The sequence below is a fragment of the Delphinapterus leucas genome, unplaced genomic scaffold (genome assembly GCF_059928025.1).
Source record: "Delphinapterus leucas isolate spDelLeu-1000000601 "Yukka" unplaced genomic scaffold, BTC_Dleu_Yukka2 spDelLeu_asBTCV2_sq57, whole genome shotgun sequence".
Taxonomy (NCBI): domain Eukaryota; kingdom Metazoa; phylum Chordata; class Mammalia; order Artiodactyla; family Monodontidae; genus Delphinapterus; species Delphinapterus leucas.
The window spans coordinates 1,699,456-1,714,981 of record NW_028322266.1 but is presented as its reverse complement, the minus strand read 5'-3'; the positions used below and the strand labels follow the sequence as shown (position 1 = coordinate 1,714,981).

Here is a 15,526-nt window from a genome sequence, read left to right as displayed (position 1 = left end):
TCTTCAATAATTCCAGAAATGCAGTATTGCTGTTGATTTCAAGCTTGTTGGAATGGGAGACAAGTTCAGTTCAGTTTCATTTGGCTTTCCTACACAAATTTGAAAAGCAAGACAAGGGGTGTTCTATCACTAACTGTGTTTTTTCCACTTATATATCAGGAACGGGATAAATATCCACAAATTTCATTATGAACCAGTGAGCGCCCTGTGAGTTGGGCTTGGGTCAGAACTCAGTTTATCACCTGACCTCCATATCTCTCATGCTAACAACTTGAGAGGGTATCATTTCTGTTTAATAGATGTTATTGATACCTCAGACCACTTATCTAGATGTTTTTGAAGTGTCTGAATGTTACCCCAGGTCAGTGTCAGATTCAATAATTCAGTTGCTGATTCAAGACTCTTATAAGATACACATATGCATGTGCACGTGCACACACACACACACACACATCCATTCATTCATCTATCTGTCATCTACCTATCTATATCTATAAATATTTTTTGACATAGCATTAAGTGAAAGAAGTGTGAGAACATTTCCCAGTTTGTGGATTTTCAATTTTCCCTTGTGAAGACTGAGTTGCTATATTTATAGAAGCTTGAGAAGCTGGAGTTACTAGGTCTTAATGATTCATACATTTTATCATAGTAAATATCTTTTAATCCCTGATAGTATTTTTGACTTCTTTTTCTGATATTATTATAACTAAATCCATTTCTTTTTGATCAGTATTCTCCCCTTAGATTCTTTCTGTCACTTATACTGCAGACTTCCTATGTCCTGTTAAATTGGGTATGTGATAAATAAATAATAATAATTGTCTATTTAGCGAAATTAAATCTTACGTTTAATGTATTTATTGTGATTTTAATTAGCCCTTCAAATTCTTGGGTTTCGCATCTGTGGATTCAATCAACTTGGATTGAAATTTCCATTCATTTTACTACTACATTTTATATGAGGGACTTGAGCATCAGCAGATTTTGGTATATGCAGGGGCTCCTGGGACCAGTCCCCCTCAGATACCAAGGGATGACTGTAATCTTCTGCTGTTGGATAAGTATTTTATAAATGTCAATTAGATACAGTTGATAATGATGGTGGTTCAGTTCAACTGTATGCTCACTGATTTTCTGTAAGCAGAATCTGTCAATTACTGATAGAGGTCTGTTGAGGTCTCCAACTATAATAATAGAGCTGTTTATTGCATCTTGCCATTCTGTCTGTTTTTGCCTCACTTATTTTGGTACTTTGCTGTTATGCACGTACACATTAAGGATTAAGTCTTCTTAGAAAATTGACCCCCTTATCGTTATGTAATGCCTCTCTCTATCCCTGATAATTTTCCTTGTTTGAAGTCTGCTTTGCCTGACATTAATATAGCTACTTCAGCTTTCCCTTCATTAGTGTTAGTGTGGTATAGTTTTCTTCATCACTTTACTTATAATCTATGTCTTTCTTTTTAAAGTGGGTTTCTTGCAGACAACATATAGTCAGTTGTTTTTTTAATCCCCTCTGTCATTTTCTGTTTTTAATTTTTATAGTTGCATTTAATCCATTCACATTTAAAGTGATTATGTGTATAGTTGGATTAATCTCTCCCCTTTCTGTACTGTTCTCTATTCATTGCACTTCTTATTTTTTATTATTCTACCCCTTTTCTGCCTTATCTGGTTTAATTAGGCATTTTATATGATTCTGTTTTCTCTCATTTCTTAACAAATCAGTTATACTTCTTTTTAAAAAATGATTTTAGTGGTTGCCCTCAGGATGGCAACATGTATTTACAACGTGTATTTACAAGTCCACTTCTGAATAGGTCTATATTATTTTATGAGTGTGTAGGTACCTTAAAATATTTCATATTCATCCCTTCTAACATTGATGTCACTCATTTCACTTATCAATAAGCTATACTCATCCAATATATTGTTGCTGTTGTTAGTTTGAACACTTATATATTAAATCAAGTAAGAAAAAGAAAAATAAAAGGGTTTATTTTACCTTTATGTGTTCCCTCTCTAATGCCCTTCATTCCTTTATGTAGATCTCAGTTTCTAACCTGCATCATTTTCTTTCTCTAAAGTTTAAAAAAATTAAACCTCTTTAAACATTTTTTGAAAGGCAGATCTACTGGTGAAAAATTCCTCATTTTTGTTCATTTGAGAAAGTCTTTAATTTCTCCTTCCTTTTTGAGGAACAATTTTCCTTAATACAGAATTCTAGCTTGGTGATTCCTTTATTTCAACATTTTAAATATTTCTCTCCACTCTCTTTTTGCTTGCATTGTTGATGACAAGAAGTCTGCTATAAATCTTATACTTCTTTCTTCATAGGTAAGGTGGTGTTTTTCTGTGTGTGTGTTTCAAGATTTTTTCTTTGATTTTCTGTAGTTTGAACACAACATGCCAGGTGAAAGTTTTTTTTATTATTTATCCCACTTGGACTCCTCTGAGTCCTTGATCTATGGTTTGGTGTCTGTCATTATTTTTGAAAAATTCTTAGCTATTTTCACCTCACAAATTATATCAGTATTGTGAACTGAAATCCCATGTTTTTTATTACCAATTCATACTCTCCTCTAATAAGCCATTCATCATAGAAGACCTGCCACCTTATACTTCCTCTAGATCCACCTCTGCTGAGACCATTGCATCAAAGTGAGAACTAATCTCGAACTGATTTTTCCAATTTTCTCTTTGCACAGTGCTGAGTAGTGGGAACTTTAATTGTAACTGATCAATTTTTGTCTTTTATATAGTGTGCAGAATGTTTATTTGCACAAAACATAAATAACGTGTATATGTATGTGCCTGTGTATGTTATATATGTGTGTGTGTGTGTGTGTGTGTGTGTGTGTGTGTATATATAAATGTTATGATTCCTTGCTCGGAAGGATGGAATCTAGGGCAACAAGAAAAGGGGGAGTGATACATGGTCTTCCTCTTAACTTTACCTTTTTTTCTCTCCTTTTCTTTTTTTACCTAAGTTATTAATTCATCTCCTGCTACAAGAAAAGTGATGGAAAATCAGTCTACTGGTCATCATTTGATGCAAATAAAGAACATGGGCTTAAGGTCCTATACATTTTACTGGTCCATGTGCAAGAATAGTCCAAATCTGAGCTGTGGTCCATGATGTAGAACAATGGTCCAGGTTTTCTTTATTCATCTTCATTGCAGGTCAGAAGTGGCTTCAAATGAGGGTTATGGAATAAAGAATGGTTACCGTATCTCTAGGAAAAGGGCTTGAACCTGATGCAGAGATGAGGATAGACAAAAACTTGGGTTCTTATGTTTTCTCTGGTGCAAACAGGAAGGCGTTCAGCAAGCTGACTCCCACCCTGGGGAACATGACAAAGTAAATAGGGGCCTTCCAAGTGTGAGCTAAGCCCTCCTTGCTTGAGGCACCTCTAGACATGGGAAGCCCCAGATGTGGTTGGGACATACCTAGAACCCCAGAAGCCCAGAGTCTAGCCACCACTCCATTTTCGACCTGATTCAAAGCTATCATTGCCTCTTTATTATTCTAGAGATTATAAAGAAATTATTATTCCTGATTAAAAACAGAATTATCAAATTTAAAATCATTGTGATAGCAGTAAGCAGCAAGTTATATTCCTTAGAAAATCAATGCAATGAAATACATACTCGGCATACATACATACTCAATTTTTCTCAGAATTCAGAAGAAAATAATAGAAACTAGGTGTGATGAGAAAAGAGTTAAGTGAAAGAAGGTGGAAAATAAAATCCAATCTACAGAAAATTGTAACTTCATGAAACAGTCACTTTTACAAATTACAAGATTTTTTTTAATCCAGAAAGTGACATAGTTATTTATCAGTTACTAGTTTCAGAGTCCTTTCAACATTTCTGAAGACACAAGTCAAGATGAAGCTGATAATTGCCCAATATTTGATCTGATAAAAACATAATGCTGCAAACGAAGGAGAACTTTCCTCTGGTGAATGGTGGACTGAGGGGGGAAAAATGAAGCACGTTTTCACCTCATGGAACTGAGAATGCATGAAGAAACGTTGATAAAATATTTGATTAACATAACCGCAGATGTTCACAAACTGAGTTTTAAATAGATATTTATGGTTTTCCAAAGCAACCGAAGCAGCAGCCCATCTTCATGGGATCAGCTAGTGAGTATCAAAATTATTTAATACACTCTATCCCCTACTGTCAAAAGTGAATACTCTCAAGTGCTTGGCATTCTGTAGAATAGTGGTTAAGGAGAAACTTGAAATGTGTTTTCTCTTGTCCAGCAAGTTAACATTTTCTGTTAGGTTTCTGTTTTCTCTCGAAGGACCTACTCTTCTCTTGATGGTAAGTTATTCTCTTTAAGGACACGCTGTCCCCCCGCCCATCCCCTCAACTACAGTAGTATGCTTTATTCAGAGATTTCTATAGGGCACAGATATCGTGATATGATAATGCAAAATACATACGTACATTTTAGTTAGCAGATGGTTGGTCTCCTTATATAGATTTTAAAATACAAATCAAAATAAAATTCAGATGGAATAAGGACTTAAATATGTAGAGCATAAAATTACTGGAATAATACAGGAGATAACAAACTCTGAGCTACACAATAAAAGCAGACATAATGATTTGGTTAAACACCAAAAGCTTCAAAAAGTTTAAACAAATCTCAAAATAGAGAAATAACTTCTGCAATGCAAAATAATCAATATAGGGGGAAGAGATTTCATTAAAAAATAAAGGTAAATATTATATTGAATAAATGCCAGGAAGAAGAAATTCAGGAAAGCAAATGTAAAAAATGTGATAAATACAATGAAATGCTCAAACTAACCAGTGTTCAACAAAACAAAATTTTAAATAAAAATAATATGAATGTTTTGTCTATGTTTAATTCATGAAATTTGTTAAATGTAAACTATTCAAATTGATGGAAATATAAACGTTGGACTAATATTCTGTATTGTTTTGGATTTTGCTTTCTATTTGATGGTAAGATTTAGAGACTATTTCATGTCTGTTTATAGATTTATAACTTTTTCAAAATACCTTCATAGCACATATTCTGGATTCTTCATAATTTATTTGTCATTCTTATGGGGATTTCAAGTTGTCCTCACTTGGTTGCTATGCCAGCAATTCTATACGAGAAAACCTTATCCATACAATTTGGTTTCGATGTGTTTTCTTAGCACTCATTAATTCTCCTGAAGAAACCTGCTCCTTTTCCCAAACTTTAATTCAGGAAACACAAGGATAGTCACCTAATTTTAGAACTTTGTTTTGTGTTATTGAGGTCTGTATTGTTAATCTTAGGATCTCACAGTTCTTCCTCAGTTTGGTCATGTTTCCTTATGCTAACAAAATCTTCTTTTGAGAGGTAAAAAAATATTTTTTATTCTTACTGAAGATGCACTTAAAATATTTTTCATTAATTTTTACTTTTGTTGTTGGCACCAAATTACTGAGAAAAGGGCAAAAGAAACAACTTTATTCAGCCATATATAATTACAAGTCAGTTTGTTGATATTTAGTAATATTGGTTCTTATTATCCATTATCCTAAATTAAAATTTAGTATATTTACAGACGCTCAGAAACACTAGGAAGTTAAAATTACATATTATTTCTTTGCTCTTGAAATTACATTTGATAAGCTTTTGTATTTTTTTAAGGAACAATCTGTGTCTTCAGCACTTTTTGATGTAGCATTATATTAAGAACATTTTCCATGTTATTAAATATTTTTTGAAAGCATGTTAATACCTACAAAACATTCCATCTTATGCAAGTACCACATAATTTATCTGTGTCTTTATTACTTGATATTAAATGTGTTTCTAATTTCTTCTATCCCCAAACATTCTATAATAAGCATTCTTGCACATTAATCCTTGTTAATTGCTTTATTTCTTTAAAATAATTATTATAATGCTATATAAGTAAAGTATGCTGTGGGCACTCAAAACCATAGAGAAAACAGTACATCTAAATGTATTAGTGTTTAAGAATCATAACATATCGAGGGGGATTTTAAGTGAATGAACCTAGTGATTAATTTTAAGAACATAAAACTTGAGACAACCAGATATTATGTGCTCCCTAATGTGAAGAAATAAGTGTAGCACATCAACTATGAAGAGCTCTTACCAATCAAATCTGAATCAAAACTGTAGTTCCCAATCACTAATTTGTTAAAAAAGAAAAACATGAAAATCGGAGAAGTATGTTAAAAATAAAACAGGAATACACACAGAAAAATGCAAAATTTTGTTAACTCTACAAGGCAAATGACCACCCACAAGGAAGAATAAACTTCATGGAAAAAAGAGAGAGGGACAACGTATAGATTTAAAGACAAGAGAATAATCAACCAAGCTATCAATATTCTGAGCCCTGTTGGGATTCTGATTTCAATAAAACAACTTTGGAAATAAATTATGATACATCATGCAGATATATACACTGACTAGATATTTTAATATAAAGGGTTTATTGTTAAATTTGTGGGTGGATAGCTGGAAAAGCTTTTGTCTTATTTTGTATTTTTTTAGTCCTTATGCTATTTTTTCCCCGATGAAAAATCCTATGTTTAGGATTTTCATCTATACTATTCAGGGGTTAAAGTAACTCTGAAGTAATCCTAAAGTAACCTTAAAGTAATCGTGTTTTGGGCAGAGCCAAAACACGATTGGACGTATGTTGATAATTATTGATCTTCTCTATATTTCCATATTTTTTGAGAATTTAAAATGCCACAAAAGGGAGCAACAGGAAATGAGTTTACTATTTTGGTGGGGAATAGATAATACAGTCTTGTTATATATATATATGGTTTATCCTGAAGAGCTTTGGGAAAGGAAGTGATATGATGGGATTCACAAGTGAGAGTGCACTCTTATGAACATGGACATGAATTCATCCAGGAGCAAGGAGACCATTAATACCTTCCTCAATTTCTATAATTCCAGTGCCCTCTCTGTCACACTCTTATGGGCTATAATTTCTCTACAGAATGATAATAGAATGATAAAGAAAATAAGAATGAATTAAAAATGAGATGTGAAAGCCAAAGGGACTCCTTGGTAGAGGCCAAGAAGCCCTCGTTTTGCAACAGGAGTGCAGAGAAAGCCAAACATGAGGCCTGAGATTTATTAGTCTGTGCGACTAACTTCAAAGGAGGTTAAACTTGGCAGATTTGTTATACCAAGGGCATTGCCCCCATTGGGAAAATCTGAAGCTTTAACACACAGAATCTAGACATGCGGATGATTGCTCCTGAAGATTTTGATTCCTCTGACACTTCTGAACCTTCTAAGCCTGCAGAAGTGTTCCATTCCTTTTTGCTAAGAGCAGTCATCTCAATAATCCTGAAAGGCAGCAGATATACCACTCAAGATCTGCCCTCACTTTCCCTCCTGGCCACTTGGCTTATACCTAGGTTTTAAGTCACAATATCAAGCAACTGAGGATGCACTTGGCTTCATAAACAAAGTAGTGTAATTTAAAGATGCTGTAAATCTATCTGACATGTATCAGTAGCCATCTGGGATGGATGAGTGGCACTGTGTTAGAAGATTCTTTATCAGAGGGACTGGAACATAGAATTGGAAAGGGAAGAATTTATTTACCTGAGAATATTCTTTGGAGATAAAGGATTTAGTGTCCGGGAAAGAACCTCAGGAGATTGTACAAACTAATAAGGTGGCTCCCAGTACATGGCATGGTACACACAGTGGCCAAGCTGAGCAAAATTGAAATGCATGAACTGCAATGTCAGATGATGGATAAAGAAATTAAAAAGTTCAGAGAAGTAGACATGCTAGAATGGATGTAATATGTACAGTCAGAAGATAAGCATGATGGTTATGTTCCTTGGGAAGGCCCAAGGACACAAAATTTATCAAGACCATATGAATGGCCTGGTGAGACAGGAAGCAGCATCATTAAAAAGTTCAGGGGCTTCCCTGGTGGCGCAGTAGTTGAGAGTCCGCCTGCCGATGCAAGGGACGCGGGTTCGTGCCCCGGTCTGGGAGGATCCCACATGCTGCGGAGCAGCTGGGCCCGTGAGCCATGGCCGCTGGGCCTGTGTCCGGAGCCTGTGCTCCACAACGGGAGAGGCCACAACAGTGAGAGGCCCGTGTACAGGAAAAAAAAAAAAAAAAATTCAGTAATGTCTCTACTCTTCATTTTAGGGCTGGAGATAGAAAATACTGTTACAGAATTTATCTAGCTGAAAACAATGTCCATGAATGGACTTTAAAATAGTAGAGTCTAGGTGGCAGCAGTTAACTGTCAGTAACCAGGTGGTACTTAACCACATATGTTGTGATCACTAGCAAAGTTGGAGTAATAGCCCTGGGAACCAGATACACAGGGACTTACAAGGATGGTTAATAGAATATGACCTCCCTAGGGGCAAAATAGATTGGTGGCTGACAAAGTCACTACTCAGCTTGAACCAGCAGAAGAAATCAAGGTTTGGTGATTGGGCGTCTGAGGATAGCCACCCTAATAAATATGTCATGATTCCTTGCATAGGTTTCAGACTGGGGACCATTGTTCAGAATCAGAGCCCACTAAACAGTGGTTCCAAGTGGAACAATTGCAATACCATAGCATGTATACAAAGCAATGATTTGCTGCATTTTTCCTCAAGAAAATTATGGCCATTTACTCATTTGACTATAAATTGGGAGATGGGGATTACTCATTTTTAGCACTGTTGGTATAGGTTATAGGGTTTCTGTGATATTGAAGTACGAATACTTTGAAACATTATTGTGGCCTTCCTATATGTATGGGGGCATATGGGAGACAGGTAGTAAATCACTTACATAGACCACCTGATGGTCATTTCCCTGGGCCCTGAATGTTTAATTGGTATTAACATACTTGGAAGTTAGTACAACTTCCAGATTGGGTCCTTGGTTGTAGATAACTACCAAAATAGGGAAAGCCACATGGAAGCCTCTGAAACTGTTCCTGTCATGAGAAAGTAAGTAAAAATATAGAAATAAAAATTGTATCATATATGTATTATATAGAGTTTAGGAGATTTATATCAGCTATGAGTTTCTAAGAGATGCCAAGGATGGTGGTCCTTATCACATCCCCAGTTAAGTTACCTAGCAATGATCTTGCAAAAACCAGATGGATCCTGGAAGGTGACTGTAGACCGCTGCAAGCTCAACCCAGTAGTTGCCCTGATTGAAGTTGCCACGATGGATGTGGTAACTTTGTTAGAACAGATAGAGCCTCAGGTTCTGGTATATGGACATTGTTTTGGCATATGCATTCTTTTCTATTTCAGTAAGAAAAGAGGATCAGGGAGAGTTTTTGCTCACTTCAAATGTGTAATAAACACTTGCAAATTTTGCTGTTGAGCTGTAATTCCTTTTCCTCTGCTATAATGTAGTCCAAAGGGATCTCGGACTATCTAAACATTGCAGAGCGCAGCACATGAATCCATTGCTTTCAGGATAGCATGTTAATCTCTTCAAATAGTTAGTACTATGAAGGCCTTCATGAGACACTGTTTAGAGGATGGAGTGGTCATGATGGCAGAGAGAGAGGCCAACAGCGTGGATTCTCACTAACTAACTAAGGCTAATCTAGCTACTGCTACTGCCAAATGTCCAACCTGTAAGAAAAAGAGACCAAAACCAAGCTCCAAAATTACATAATTTCTTGAGACTTACTATCTACCTGGTAACAAGTTAACTATTTTGAATAGCTTCCATCCTGAGAATATCACTGGTCTTGTCACTAGAATAAATTATTATTATATATTTCTGCCAGTGTATATGGGTTTCAAAAACATTCCTGTTCTGCTAATTGTTTTTCAAAGAAATGAGTTTTATGGAAGGTGTGATGGTTTATTTTATGCCTCAACTTGACTGGGCCACAGGGTGGCCAGATATTTGGTCAAACATTACTCTGGGTGTATCTGTGAGGATGTTTCTTTTTTTGTTTGTTTTTTTCTTTTTAACATCTTTATTGGAGTATAATTGCTTACAAAGGTGTGTTAGTTTCTCCTTTATAACAGAGTGAATCAGCTATACATATACATTTATCCCCATATCTCCTCCTCCTTGAGTCTCCTTCCCACCCTCCCTATCCCAGCCCTCTAGGTGGACACAAAGCACCGAGCTGATGTCCCTGTGCTATGCAGCTGCTTTCCCCACTAGCTATCTATTTTATATTTGGTGGTGTATATATGTCCATGCCACTCTCACTTCGTCCCAGCTTACCCTTTCCCCCTCCCCATGTCCTCAAGTCCATTATCTACGTTTGTGTCTTTATTCCTGTCCTGCCCCTGAGTTCTTCAGAACCATATATTTTTTTAGATTCCATCTAAATGTGTTAGCATATGGTATTTGTTTTTCTCCTTCTGACTTACTTTACTCTGTATGACAGTCTCTAGGTCCATCCACCTCACTACAAACAACTCAATTTTGTTTCTTTTTATGGCTGAATAATATTCCATTGTATACATGTGCCACATCTTTATCCATTCATCTGTCGATGGACACTTAGGTTGCTTCCATGTCCTGGCTATTGTAAATAGAGATGCAATGAACATTGTGGTACATGACTCTTTCTGAATTATGGTTTTCTCAGGGTATATGCCCAGTAGTGGGATTGCTGGGTCGTATGGTAGTTCCATTTTTACTTTTTTAAGGAAGCTCCATATTGTTCCCCATAGTGGCTGTATCAATGTACATTCCCACCAACAGTGCAAGAGGGTTCCCTTTTCTCCACACCCTCTCCAGCATTTATTGTTTGTAGATTTTTTGATGATGGCCATTCTGACCAGTGTGAAGTGATACCTCATTGTAGTTTTGATTTGCATTTCTCTAATGATTAGTGATGTTGAGCATCCTTTCATATGTTTATTGGAAATCTGTATATTTTCTTTGGAGAAATGTCTCTTTAGGTCTTCTTCCCATTTTGGGGTTGGGTTGTTTGTTTAATTGGTATTGAGCTGCATGAGCTGCTTGTAAATTTTGGAGATTACTCCTTTGTCAGTTGCTTCAATTGCACATATTTTCTCCCATTCTCAGGGTTGTCTTTTCATCTTCTTTATGGTTTCTTTTGCTGTGCAAAATATTTTAAGTTTCATTAGGTCCCATTTGTTTATTTTTCTTTTTATTTCCATTACTCTAGGAGGTGGGTCTAAAAGGATCTTGCTGTGATTTATGTCATAGACTGTTCTCCCTATGTTTACCTCTAAGGGTTTTATAGTGTCTGGCCTTACATTTAGGTCTTTAATCCATTTTGAGTTTATTTTTGTGTATGGTTTAAGGTAGTTTTCTAATTTCATTCTTTTACATGTAGCTGTCCAGTTTTCCCAGCACTACTTATTGAAGAGGCTGTCTTTTCTCCGTTGTATATCCTTGCCTCCTTTATCAGAAATAAGGTGACCATATGTGCGTGGGTCACCTCTGGGCTTTCTATCCTGTTCCATTGATCTTGATTTCTGTTTTTGTGCCAGTACCATACTGTCTTGACTACTGTAACTTTGAGTGCAGTCTGAAGAAGGGAGCCTGATTCCTCCAGCTCCATTTTTCTTTCTCAAGGTTGTTTTGGCTCTTTGGGGTCTTTTGTGTTTCCATATAAATTGTGAAATTTTTTGTTCTAGTTCTGTGAAAAACACCATTGGTAGTTTGATAGGGATTGCATTGAATCTGTAGATTGCTTTGGGTAGTAGAGTCATTTTCGCAATGTTGATTCTTCCAATCTAAGAACATGGTTTATCTCTCCAACAGTTTGTATCATCTTTAATTTCTTTCATCAGTGTCTTATAGTTTTCTGCATACAGCTCTTTTGTTTCCTTAGGTAGGTTTTTTCCTAGGTATTTTATTCTTTTTGTTGCAATGGTAAATGGGAGTGTTTCCTTCATTTCACTTTCAGATTTTATATCATTAGTGTATAGGAATGCAAGAGATTTCTGAGCACTAATTTTGTATCCTGCTACTTTACCAAATTCATTGATTAGCTCTAGTAGTTTTCTGGTAGCATCTTTAGGATTCTCTGTGTATAGCATAATGTCATCTGCAAACAGTGACAGTTTTACTGCTTCTTTTCCAATTTGGATTCCTTTTATTTCTTTTTCTTCTTACATTGCTCTGGTGAAAACTTCCAAAACTATGTTGAATAATAGTGGTGAGAGTGGGCAACCTTGTCTTGTTCCTGATCTTAGTGGAAATGATTTCAGTTTTTCACCATTGAGAACGATGTTGGCTGTGGGTTTTTCATATATGGCCTTTATTATGTTGAGGTAGGTTCCCTCTATGCCTACTTTCTGCAGGGTTTTTATCATAAATGGGTGTTGAATTTTGTCAAAGGCTTTTCTGCATCTATTGAGATGATCCTACGGTTTTTCTCCTTCATTTTGTTAATATGATTTATCACATTGATTGATTTGCGTATATTGCAGAATCCTTGCACCCCACTCGATCATGCTTTATGATCCTTTTAATATGCTGTTGGATTCTGATTGCTAGTATTTTGTTGAGGATTTTTGCATCTAAATTTCTTAGTGGTATTGGCCTGTAGTTTTCTTTTTTTGTGAAATCTTTGGTTTTGGTATCAGGGTGATGGTGGCCTCATAGAATGAGTTTAGGAGTGTTCCTCCTTCTGCTATATTTTGGAAGAGTTTGAGAAAGACAGGTGTTAATTCTTCTCTAAATGTTTGATAGAATTCGCCTCTGAAGCCATCTGGTCTTGGGCTTTTGTTTGTTGGAAGATTTTTAATCACAGTTTCAATTTCAGTATTTGTGATTGGTCTATTTATATTTTCTATTTCTTCCTGGTTCAGTCTCGGAAGGTTGTGCTTTTCTAAGAATTTGTCCATTTCTTCCAGGTTGTCCATTTTATTGGCATAGAGTAGCTTCTAGTGATCTCTCATGATCCTTTATATTTCTGCAGTGTCAGTTGTTACTTCTCCTTTTTCATTTCTAATTCTATATTTTGAATCTTTTCCCTTTTTTTCTTCATGAGTCTGGCTATTGTTTATCAATTTTGTTTATCTTCACAAAGAACAAGGTTTTCATTTTATTGATCTTTGCTATTGTTTCCTTCATTTTTTTTTCATTTATTTCTGATTTGATCTTTATGATTTCTTTCCTTCTGCTAACTTTGGGGGTTTTTTTGTTCTTTCTCTAATTTCTTTAGTTGTAAGGTTAGGTTTCTTATTTGAGATGTTTCTTCTTTCTTGTGGTGGGATTGTATCGCTATATACTTCCCTCTTAGAGCTGCTTTTGCTACATCCCATAGGTTTTGGGTCATCGTGTTTTCATTGTCATTTGTTTCTAGGTATTTTTTGATTTCCTTTTTGATTTCTTCAGTGATCTCTTGGTTATTTAGTTGTGTATTGTTTAGCCTCCATGTGTTTGTATTTTTTATAGATTTTTTTCCTGTGATTGATATCTAGTCTCACAGCATTGTGGTTAGAAAAGATACTTGATATGATTTCAATTTTCTTAAATTTACAAATGCTTGATTTGTGACCCAAGATATCTATCCTGGAGAATGTTCCATGAGCATTTGAGAAGAAAGTGTATTCTGTGGTTTCTGGATGGAATGTCCTATAAATATGAATTAAGTCCATCTTGTTTACTGTATCATTTAAGGCTTGTGTTTCCTTCATTATTTATTTTCATTTCGGATCATCTGTGGGGTGTTAAAGTGCCCTACTATTATTGTGTTACTGTCGATTTTCCCTTTTATGGCTGTTTGCATTTGCCTTATGTATTGAGGTGCTCCTATGTTGGGTGCATAAATATTTACAATTTTTATATCTTCCTGTTAGATTCATCCCTTGCTCATTTGTAGTGTCCTTCTTTGTCTCTTGTAATAGTCTTTATTTTAAAGTCTATTTTGTCTGATATGAGAATTGCTACTCCAGCTTTCTTTTGATTTCCATTTGCATGGAATATCTTTTTCCATCCCCTCACTTTCAGTCTGTATGTGTCCCTCAGTCTGAAGTGGGTCTCTTGTAGACAGCGTATATATGGGTCCTGTTTTTGTATACATTCAGCCAGTCTAAGTCTTTTGGTTGGAGCATCTAAACCATTTACATTTAAGGTAGTTACCGATATGTATGTTCCTATTACCAGTTTCTTAATTGTTTTGGGTTTGTTATTGTAGGTATTTTCCTCCTCTTGTGTTTCTTGCCTAGAGAAGTTCCTTTCACATTTTTTGTAAAGCTGGTTTGTTGTTGCTGGATTCTCTTAGCTTTTGGTTGTCTGTAAAGGTTTTAATTTCTCTATCAAATCTGAATGAGATCCTTGCTGGGTAGAGTAATCTTCATTGTATGTTTTTCCCTTTCATCACTTTAAATGTCATACCACTCCCATCTGGCTTGCAGAGTTTCTGCTGAAAGATCAGCTGTTAACCTTTTGGGGATTCCCTTGTACTTATTTGTTGCTTTTCCCTTCCTGCTTTTAATATATTTTCTTTGTATTTAATTTTTGATAGTTTGATTAATATGTGTCTTGGCGTGTTTCTCTGATAGTATCCTATTGGACTCTCTGTGCTTCCTGGACTTGATTGACTCTCTGTGGAATCAGGAGGTGTTGCTTTCCTGGTATCCTTGTGCGACAGTACCCTAAGGTTTCAGCACTATGAACCAGGGAATCTCACCCCAGTATTCAGCTTCAGTATTCAGTCGCTACTGGGGTTCCACTTGCCCCCTGGTTGATCTCAGTCTCCATTTCAAGTGATATTGTATGACCCAAAGCCCTACTCTGTATCACATTGTTGGTCTTTCTATCCTGGTCAACCCCTACCTTAATCTGGTGTGGTCAGACCCCTATACAAAGATGCTCCTGTCAGGCATGACCTTCCAAAGGATATATCTCCCTGAGAGCAAAGGCAAAGGCCAGACCTCTTTAGGGTAAAGTTAACTTCCCTACAATACAAGTACATTTATCAAAGTCACATTTATGCTATCATTTTAAGGATTTGCAATAGTGATTCCAAAGTTCAGACAACATTGTAAAGTTTCTTGTCCTTTTATTCTGTTGAAATAATGACACCTGCTTACTAGGAATATGAAAAAGCTCCAACCAAGGTGACACTTGGACACAATTTCACTTATATGCCAGCTCTAAGAAGTCACTTGCCTGTTCACTATCCTTAATTTATCACAGAGTTAATGAAATTTTATGCTCTTCTTGTATAATCATTTGTACACCTTCTATGATTAATCTTACACAGTCATTTTTCCACAATAATTTAAACAAAATTTCAGTGTATTTAGCTCATTTTTATTGTATGTGTTCCGTGATATTAGGAAAATGTCACTTAATTTACGAAATTAAATCTAAATATTTTTATTATCCATAAATCTTATATTTATTTAGTATAGGTCTTGCCATCATGGAATGTTTTTCTATTAGAAACTTTGATAAATGTGTTGTAACCATAGGAATGATTTGCAAGACAGCAGGAGTAGTCAATATAGACTAAATTAATGTGTTAGGTTTAGTGTTCACACAGCATGCTTTACTTTAATTGAT

General features: G+C 35.6%; 1 protein-coding gene across 1 annotated transcript in view; it reads left to right on the top strand.

Moving 5' to 3' along the window:
- LOC149743904 (uncharacterized) overlaps positions 1–15,526 on the top strand; it is a 104,017-nt gene that overhangs the window by 83,326 nt on the left and 5,165 nt on the right. Inside the window, exon 8 of the mRNA XM_089906044.1 lies at positions 2,994–4,157. The gene's annotated coding sequence lies outside the window, so the exon portion shown is untranslated. The remainder of the gene's footprint in view (positions 1–2,993; positions 4,158–15,526) is intronic.